Raw genomic sequence first — 8,989 nt, 5'->3', positions numbered from 1 at the left:
TAGCATTATTCACAAGAGCATCGCACAAATGTCTATGTCCTTAAGCAGCCAGAGCCGGATTATACCTTTCGTAGGCCCTAGGCATAGTCGTTTTTGGGTCCTCCCCTCCTTCCCCCACTCCTTCCCCCTATCGAACTTTATCTGCAATACCGACAGACTGCCGATATTGCAGTTGATATCGATTTGGAATTCGACAGCATAATACAAGATTTCGTTGAATCCATAAAAATCGCAAAAAAAGTAATATATTAGATCATAAGATTCTGCAAAATAATTTATTACCGTAAAATATTATATTTTTATTTGTATCTTCATAATTTTGTGCAAAATACACTTGTTGTTTTTAAAGATAAATTATTTTTGTCAAAAAATTTTTTTCTCCCAAGTTTTTCGTAGGCCCTAGGCACGTGCCTAGTGTGCCTATAGGTTAATCCGGCCCTGTAAGCACCTTTTTACTTTAAAGAAGAAAAAAATCTAAAATATTTCCTTAAAAACGTGTTAACACTCAGAAATTGAGCCGTGAAGGTTCAGGGGACAGAGCTTTCGCCTTCCAATGTGGTAAACCGGTTTCGAATCCCGACTATGGCTAGCCGATACGAATTCCGCATCCGGCTTGTCCCGACCGCAGTGCTGACGTGAAATATCCTCAGAGGTAGACGGATCATGGGTTAGAATTCCCTTGCTGTCAGGCTAACCGTGGAAGGTTTTCGTGGTTTTTCCTCTCCATGTAACGCAAATGTGGGTTAGTTCCATCCATAAGTCCTCCACGATGGTAAATTTCTCCCAATACCTGATCTGCCTTTTTTTAATAAAGCAAAAATATTGCAGTTTCAAACCTTTCATCCCTAAAATTATTAAGAATTTTTTTTAAAGCTTTTTTAAAAACTATTGTCATTTAGGTAAAATGGTCACTTAGGTTTTAGCTGATGTCACACTAGAGATCGGATCAAATTGCATTGTCCACTAAAATTTCGTGACTAGGTGGATTTTAGCTGAGCATACAAGGCGTTGGGAAAAGAAATCTTATAATTACCTAGATCTAATATTTTTCAACTTAAGACTAGCTCTATTCAAGGATTTGTAAGAGCTTGAAAACCCTAAGACAACCTCGATTTTCAGGTTTTTATATTGAAGGTTGTTCTCTAAGGTTTTGGATTAGGGTAGAAAAGAACAGATTGTCACTGATCTTGTTTTAAGATTAGAAGGTTTACACTTAAACCACATAAAAACATTCTAGGTTTACATTAAAAGATTTTTGCTGAGTGAAAATAAACCTTATTTTGCTATATGAGTTCGGGCATTAACAGCACACTGCCACCGCGGCTCTATTTACTGGTAGTTATGCAAGCTAAATGAGGCTTACAAAACAAAATATTAAAAATAAAATTTTTTTTTTTAAAAATGTTTAATGTATTTTAAACATTTTTTTTTTAAATCATCCTTAACAGCAAGAGTACTTTCGATATATTTTTTTTCACCCTTTCTTAAATTCATTAATATATGAGCCGCTCAGAAGCCAATGCGGTTAAGTCCATTTTTTGATATTTTCTGATTTTTGGAAATTTTGATGAAATAAATAATAATCTACTTAGTTATTAAAGGATTTACTCGTTGGTTACTTTTTTCTAGGTTAGACAGCAATATTTTTAATAGCTTCTGAATATATTATATAATAATTTCAGAAGCCATTGTGAATAAGTCCACCTTTTATCAATATTTTTTTACATAATTTTTGAAATAAAAATTAAATTCTTCTTCTTCTTTCGATATTTGTTGGTAACACTGAAAAACAAGAAATTCATAGTAACCAGGGTTGCCAGACGTTGTATTTTTAATACTACGGTAGTATTTTTTCACCACAAAAGGGGAGGGGTATGGTATTTTTCGGAGTATTTTTTTAAAATGTGGTATTTTTTATTTTTTTAAATTTTTTTTTTCATTTCCTAAAACAAAGAAAAGTGCCACTTTAGTTTTGAAGTAAAAAACAAATTTTGAAATAATCCAACAGTTTATTTTTTACCAGCGGGTGACCGAGCTCCGCTCGGAGAAAACAGGTATCGAAGCTAACTCGAAGATTTAAATTTTCAATTGTGATTTATCAAAACAATACATGCCANACCAAACCGACTGTGCGATTGCTGACAACCACCAGTGAAAGTCGATATTCTCCTGATTTCGGTCATTCACGGTAATATCAATAGAACACAGTGGTTGTGGTAGCACAACGTATTTGAATGTTCTGGTTCTGCTCATCTCCTCTGAACGATGCGTTAAATCATTAATACCCTATAATTTAACGCAGAGTACTTATGTAATGTTTTTTTTATTCGAAATCATTTTATGTAATTGATACTTGGCTTTAACCCCTTCTTTCTCGCTCCCGTGAAAATGACGGGGTGAGGTTTCGCCCTCTATTTCTCGCTCTCATGAAATTATCGGGCTGAAGTGTTCAGTAGTAACGCCCTAATAAGAATAAAACTAATTCATTTCTTTTGCCCGGAAAACTTTTAATTTCTTATTTTACTCACCAGACGGCAGGATATTTTTAAGGTAATTGTAGATAGTTAGTTTATTTTAAACTAGATGTCAGCACTAATCAAATACGTGTATTTAGCAAAATAGGCACTTTTATGACCGTTTTCTTGAACATTAACCGATCATTAAGGAGTTAAATCATGGACACATTGCATTGAATCATCAACATCTCTCTCTTGGTTTTAATTCGTATGAAATCAGACATCACTGCTCTCGGATCATCTCCTTAATTTTGAGGCACCATTAAAGGTAATCACTCAAATGATTCGAATTCTCAAACGTCTCTGTTTGGCCTTTCTTCGCATTTTCTTGTCCTCCGTGTCAAATCTAGCATTTTGGAACTAGTACTCACAAGGTTAGAAAAGATGTAGCCTTATTCACAAGATCATCGCACGTCTATGTCTATGCCCTTAAGCAGCTTTTAACTGTAAAGAAGAAAAAAATCTAAAATATTTCCTTAAAAACGTGTTAACACTCAGAAATTGAGCCGTGAAGGTTCAGGGGATAGAGCCTTCCAATGTGGTAAACCGGTTTCGAATCCCGACTATGGCTAGTCGATACGAATTCCGCATCCGGCTTGTCCCGAGCGCAGTGCTGACGTGAAATATCCTCAGAGGTAGACGGATCATGGGTTAGAATTCCCTTGCTGTCAGGCTAACCGTGGAAGGTTTTCGTGGTTTTTCCTCTCCATGCAACGCAAATGCGGGTTAGTTCCATCCACAAGTCCTCCACGATGGTAAATTTCTCCCAATACTTGATCTGCCTTTTTTCAATAAAGCAAAAATATTGCAGTTTCAAACCTTTCATCCTAAAATTATTAAGAATTGTTTTTTAAATCTTTTTTGAAAACTTAGGTAAAATGGTCACTTGGGTACATAATGACGTTTTAGCTGATGTCACACTAGAGATCGGATCAAATTGCATTGTCCATTAAAATTTCGTGACTAGGTGGATTTTAGCTGAGCATACAAGGCGTTGGGAAAAGAAATCTTATAATTACCTCGATCTAATATTATTGAGACTAGCTTTATTCAAGGATTCTTAAGAGCTTGAAAACCCTAAGACAACCTCGATTTAAGGTTTTTATATAGAAGGTTGTTCTCTAAGGTTTTGGATTAGGGTGATATGAGTAGAATAGAACAGATTGTCACAGACCTCGTTGTGAGATTAGAAGGTTTACACTTAAACCACATAAAAACATTCTAGGTTTACATTAAAAGGTTTTTGCTGAGTGAAAATAAACCTTATTTTGCTATATGAGTTCGGGCCTTAACAGCTCACTGCCTCTACCATTGCGCCACCGCGACTTTATTTACTGGTAGTTTTTCAAGCTAAATGAGGCTTACAAAAGAAAATATTAAAAATAAATAAATTTTTGTTAAAAATGTTTAATGTCTTTTAAGCATTCCTTTTTAAAAAATCATCCTTAACAGCAAGAGTACTTTCGATACATTTTTTTTCCTTTCTTAAATTCATTAATATATAATACCAAAAAACGTGGCCAGTTACAGCATATTAAATTCTCCAAATACATCAATATTTTCCACTTCCAATTCCTCAAGCATGATAGTTTTGTTTTAATAATTCAACACACGCAAGGCATTCACATGTAAATTTCTTAAAATGAATAGCATTTTAAACTAACGTGGTGGTCTCCAGAGAGAAGAAAAAATAGTCATTTACTATAAACTATTTATCGTTTCAATTCGAACAGGCATTGGGCGATCTGTATCAATTTCTGACTCCATTCAAATGAGCGAAATAGAAAAATGATTTAGAGCGACAAGAGAAAATATACTTAAATATTGTTTCACATTTACATTTCTCGGAAAAATACACCAGTGTGTGGTCCTAATGGAAACATATCTATCTTCCCAGTGTTCCATATTGACCTTCTGCAAGATGGAGCTTTAATGGGCGCGTTCGAACTAATTCATCTCCCTTTTTATTTATTTCATTTCAATTGCAAGAATTTTCCCTCTCCACTCTTCCATCCCACTAGCATGTTTTGCTGTCTTTAAGGTAGTGATGAGGGTTATTAAAATCGTTTCATCTTTGTCAGTTGGCAACCATCCTCCATAAGGTATTGAAATGTGTTTCTCGTGGGCATAGTTTGTCAAAAGAAGGGAGGAAAAAAAAATTCTATATTATGCCTCGTACAGTAGTTCGAATTTAACCTCTTTTTTCGGTGACGTGTTTCGGAGGCTCTTCGTGACATGAAAATACACTTTTTTGAGCATAATATGCCATTTTTTATAACCATGCTTATAATATTGCAGAAAAGTCTTGAGAACAGCTTTTTGAGAAAGTTAAAAAGAAAACTATTTTCTGTCAGTTGTTTTATTTTATATTCGTTGAACAGCCAACCCAATTTTAGGTTTACGACTGCTAATGTTCAACTATGTAGCTTTGCAATTTTGAACCAAACCAGAAGACAAGGAAACTCCTGGATCAGTACCTCCAGAGGTATGATTTTTTATGGTAACATGGTGGACATGGTCATCAAGCACAGAGTCCCATATAAGATTTGACCTACCAAATTGCACAAAAAAAAATCGGAGTTTTGATTAGCAAGGAATTTGATTAAACGAGAAAATGACAAAAAATTCTGCGGTCTTACGTCGGATAGGGGCCGATTGCAATATGTATTGCCACCACGATAGCTCTAGGTGAGGTTCTAGTCACACAGAAGGAAGGGAAAAAAATGTAGTTTTTTATGACGAGGAATTTTATTAAACATTAAAATAACGAAAAGTTTTAGTTGTAGTTATAAGGAAACGACTGAACTTGCAGTCTCAGCAGGGAAGGAAGCGGTCGCTGGGAATTACTAAAGCAGTTGTAAATTACTTCTCATCTAAATTTTCCTCTTTTTAATCCCCTAAGTAAACAAAAAAAAGGGGGGGAAAGGCAAAAATTTCGACAGACGAATTTTACTAAACATTGTTTTAAATTTAACTATAGACGATTCAATTTATCACATATTTTAGAGATAACACCAGAAATAGTTTCTAACTGATAGCTCTGTTTGAGCACAAAAAGGTATATATTGAAATTTAGATTGACGATAAATTTTATTAAACATTAAAATAACGATAAATTGTTTTTGTAGTGATGAGGAAACGACTGAACTTGCAGTCTCAGCAGGGAAGAATGCGGGCGCTGGGAATTATTACAGCAAATGCAAAAAATTACTTTTCATCTAAATGTTCCCCTTTTTTTTCCAAGTAAACAAATACATGGGAGGAAATGCTGAGACTCCTTTTAAAACCAGTTCTAAACTTATTTCTGATAAAAAAATTGAACAGTTCAATTTGAAAGAACATCGCAGAAATTAAAGAATTTTTTTTCTTCTAATACTTGATTAATCGTAACTGTACAGAGATTTAATTCTTTTTTATTAGTTCAACTTCAAAAAACTATTAAAAACAAAAATTAGATTTTTAAAAAAGTATGTGCTTGTTATGTTACAGTAAGCATAATTTTTACAATGATGTTTTCTACCTGATTACGCGAGAAAATATGAAAAGAGTGCTGCAAAAATCACTCCGCAAATTCTGCTAAAAGGCACTTTCTCAAACATGAAGAAAGCAAGTAAATAAAAACGCAGTAAGACATTTTTGCTTTAAAAAAAATCATTAAGCAGTTAATTTTATTGACTATAAATGACAACCTATTTTTTTCTTCATACTTTTATTTTATATTTGGCAACGCAGCATCTGTACACGTGACACTATTGTCTTTCCGAAATTAAAATGGGTAATTGATGATTAACAATGAGTTAAGTTTTTATTAATGTTTATAATTAACCGGTCTCAACAAGCGTATTAAATGAGCAGAAACCACAGAGGAACATTAATCAGTTATAATTGAAATAAATGTTTTGAAAGCACAGCATTCAATATTCAGACCTTCATTTGAATGTTATCGGTGAAAATGTCATCATTAAAATAACAAATGTCGTGCCCCGAGGCAATGTTTAGTTTGGATGAGGTATATTCTAGTTGATGTGGTTATGATAATTTTACCTAAAATGATGGATTATTAATGTTCTTTATTTTGTAGGACTTTTTGATAAATACATTTTAAACACGCCAATTTTAAACGAAGTTAAGTGGTTGAGGAAAAAGATAGATTGTGTTACACGAAATATGGAGAGAGAGTTTTTATTATTAAATCACGGGAACACACAATGGCATAAATCAGGCACAGGTACGAGATTTAAAACTGTGCTATTGTTAAAGAACATATTTGCATCAGCATTTATTCTGCATTTTTTACGCCGGGTGGGGTCGTGGAAGTTAAGGGTCCACAATATCATGACCAACGGCACTATGGGATAATGGAGGTCAGCATTGCGTACAGGCAGCCTTTCCTTTCCAAACAAGCTGTCAAGTCGCAACCACTAGAGTTAGATTATCATACATAATGTATCGATTAGCAATACTCTCTCGGGTAGTTAATCTTAGAAAAAACATTCTAAATAACATTCTAAGAATATTTACAAAAACATTCTAACACTTAAAAGCTTAAAAATCTCTTAAAAATATTATGCAACACTTTTTAAATCACTTGTTTGTTATCTTTATACAATGATCCTATCACATTACGATAAATGTAATTTAAGAAAAATTTTAATGCTTCTTATAAGAGTATGAAATAAAAGTGTTAAGACGTGAATTGGGTTCATCTTGTAGAGCTGAAATATAAATAGAGCAAGCCCGCTGTTATATTTTCCCATCTCTTTTCGCCCCCAAACATCAGTTTCAACAGGAGCAGCTCGGCGATCTTGAAAGTTCAGATGAGTTTTCCTTTCGAATAGATTCGCGTTTTAAACGTATATAGGCAAATGGTGGAAAATTGGAAAGTTAAATATTCAGATAGGTGCTTTATTTACATCGCACTAGAGCTGCACAATGGGCTATTGGCGACGGTCTGGGAAACGTCCCTGAGGATGATCCGAAGACATGTCATCGCAATTTTGATCCTTTGGAGAGGGGATGGTCCCCCTGCTTTCGTAGCCCGTCGACCTGTGAACGAAGTCGAGCACTTTACGGTAGAACAGTTTAACGAGGGCCGATACCGGGCACCCGCGGTCCCGACGCAGGCTGATTTAAGTGGTCACCCACACCGCAGCCAGTGATGTTTGATTTCGGTGTTCTACTGGGAACCGTGTCTTTACGATCAATCCACTGCGGGACATATTAAAGTTGAAAATGCATTATAAAGTACAGCTTACTTTTAAATGCTGTTTGAGCTAAATATAAGCGTTAAATAATTTGATTTACATCGAACAGTAGTTTTAGATAACTTTAAAAATTCTTAAAATAATGTACTCACTAATACTACTTGTAGTTACCAATTACACTATACTTGGTGGTGTGCCGACCTGGTGGTCGAGTGGTTAGCGTGCCTGACTGCGGAGTCGCTGGTCGCGGGTTCGAATGCTGCTCAGGGCAAGGATGTTTCTTTCTCTCTTTGTTCAGTGTCCTTTCTCCTTTGTGTGTGATTGTGATCCACCCTATAAAACGGGAGTGACGTGGGCGACGCTGCTCCACCACCGTGGCTTCACCACAAGTGCCCACAGCGTAACGAGAAGAGAGTAGCAGTTCTGGCATTTTTGTGGCCAATGGGACAACCACCAAGTGCCCGCCATTAAAAAAAAAATACTTGGTGTAGTAAATAAAAACAATAACTGGAGAAGGAAATATAACTTTGAACTGTACAAGATTAATAAACAACCTGATATTATTAAATACATAAAAATAAATAGAATGAATTTCATGGCTCACGTGATTCAAAAGAGTGATGACAATACAATAAAAAAGATATTGCATTTGAGATCCTCCGGAACAAGATAGTGGGGCAGGCCGTGGTAGAGTTGGGCTGATTCAGTGGAGTCAGATTTTGTAGCAATTAATGAAAAGAGTTGGTGATTAAAGATAAATCGGAAGTAGTTGTGGAGAAATATTCAGAAGAAGGCATTGGCCCACATTGAGCTGTCTGGCCAACTATGATGATGACTAATTATCAATGTATGCACATTTTTAATTTAAGAGTGACGGTTGATGGTTGCTCAGATGCAGCATCGGAGTGCAAAGGGTTAAACCTGTCAAAAAAATATACTTCCTAGTAAGGTCAAACAATATTATAATACTTTGGAAAGCCGAGATGGCTCAGGGTATAGAGCGTTCGCTTTCCATTGAGGTTCGAATCCCAGCGATAACTGGTTGATACGAATTCCGCATCCGGCTTGCACCGACCACAGTGATGACGCAAAATATCCTCAGTGGTAGACGGATCTTGGGTTAGAGTCCAGTTGCCGTCAAGCTAACCGTGGGAGGTGTTCGTGATTTTCCATGTAACGCAAATACGGGTTAGTTCCATCAAAAAAGTCCTCCACGAAGGCAAATTTCTCCCAATACTTGATCCAGGAGTTCCCTTGTCTTCTGAATTG

The sequence above is a fragment of the Parasteatoda tepidariorum genome, chromosome 1 (assembly GCF_043381705.1).
Source record: "Parasteatoda tepidariorum isolate YZ-2023 chromosome 1, CAS_Ptep_4.0, whole genome shotgun sequence".
Classification (NCBI taxonomy): domain Eukaryota; kingdom Metazoa; phylum Arthropoda; class Arachnida; order Araneae; family Theridiidae; genus Parasteatoda; species Parasteatoda tepidariorum.
The sequence above is the reverse complement of the archived record's forward strand: the minus strand, read 5'-3'. Positions refer to the sequence as shown.